This window comes from Brassica oleracea, chromosome C1 (genome assembly GCF_000695525.1).
Source record: "Brassica oleracea var. oleracea cultivar TO1000 chromosome C1, BOL, whole genome shotgun sequence".
NCBI lineage: Eukaryota > Viridiplantae > Streptophyta > Magnoliopsida > Brassicales > Brassicaceae > Brassica > Brassica oleracea.
Window position 1 is genome coordinate 35,578,886 of NC_027748.1, and position 1,859 is coordinate 35,580,744.

Genomic DNA, 1,859 nt, shown 5'->3' on the forward strand with positions numbered 1-1,859 from the left:
ATGAGAAAGAAAAAATACAGGCTAGCCAAGCCTTACTGTTATGGGCTTCAGCCGAGTAGGAAGTCTAACACATCAAGTTACAAAACTTTAATCAAACAAAGATGGGAGCGTTAGGAGCCGGAGGATCGAGTAAGACGGTTGCAACAATTAGGTTGTAGACTCGACCCAGAACTGAAACATAGTTGAGGCCACTGAGGGATTTGCTTCGCGGAGGCTGTTGATTCTGTTCTTCACAGTACGATCCATGGAGGCAGCTAATGAGTCAATAGAGCGGTAAGCGTTTCAGTGAAGTCTAGAATTCCTCTCGGCCCAGAGAGAGTAGATTGTTAATTTCCAGACCAAGCAACACAATTTCTTATACCACGCAGGACCAGTAAGAGATTGCAGAGCAGTGATCGAGGAGACCCAATTCACTGGCATAGTTAGACGTAGGCGCACTGAGAAGATCAACCACAGAGAGGCAGAGTAGGAGCACTCAAACAGGAGGTGATCACAGGACTCCGCAGTAGTAGTACAGAGGAGACAATTTGGATTCACATTCAGTCCCCATTGAAGCAGACGATCGGGAGGCGGTTTAGTGTTGCCAGCCAAGCGATGAAGTTATGTTTTGGGATTCCACCTTTGCTCCAAATAATCTGACTCCAAGGTACCTTATTGCCATGCTTCTTCAGTAGGCTGTAAATTTCAGCGGTACTGTATCTGTCCCAAATAGAATCCTCGACACACCAAATTATAGTATCTGGTTCTGTATTCAAATTTAGAGAAGATAGTAAAGCTTGGACTGTAACCTGCTTGTCTGATCTTGTAGGACGTACTCGCCATGTACCGTTGTGGTAGATGTTGGATAAGCTTGAGTTGCAAGTTTCCTTTTTCTTATTTAAAAGTTATGATTATCTATAAGGATTAGGATATTATGTGTGTGATAATACTATAAGGATTAGGACATGTCTAAGTCCTATATATAGTAATGCATATTGTGATGCATAAGTGTGTGAGTTTGAGATATTAAGTTTGAGCTTTGTGATTGAATAATAAGAGAAGAACTTCTTATTGATATTGTGATTCTATAGACACGAGACTCACGACATATAGTGTTCAAGTCCGTTCGTCTTAATTTGAACCGCGCAGATGTTTGTTTTCACTTTTCTATACATAAATTATTGTTTTTAAACATTAGTGGTATATATTTTCAACGTTAATCATATACTTAAATGTTTATATAACTATTTCAAATACAATAATTTCATAATTTACGTGTTATAATTAATCAATTGTCTAAAACCGTATGTATTTTCACTTCTTATTATATATTTATCTTATTATATTTGGATTTAATTATTAAGCAAATTAATATATTCATGAGAAAATATATTTGAAAATTATTTTGTATTTAATTTATGTTAAATTCTGATCTATGTTTCAAAGATGTATTTCTTTTTACTAATACTTTTTATGCTTATTCATTTTAGATAATATATTATTGTATATACAAAAGTCTAAGATATGTTAATTTTTTGACATGTATTATATGGTTTGCTAATTTTAAGCCGTTCTATCATTATATTATATTTTTAAAATAAATAATTTATATTTATGAAAATAAAATTTATAAATTTATCAATTGAATATACTTTTATCATATTTATTTAAGTATAATAATTGTATTTTAACATGATCATGACTATAAAGTAGATAAAATAGGATATAATTTATTTATTTTTCATTTTATAAACGATAAGTTAAAATACATTAAATTATCGTTAAACTATTTTTACACAAATTTATTATAATATATAAATATATATTATATTAAAAATGAAAATATATTATGATTAAAGTAGTTACAAAGATTTTATATT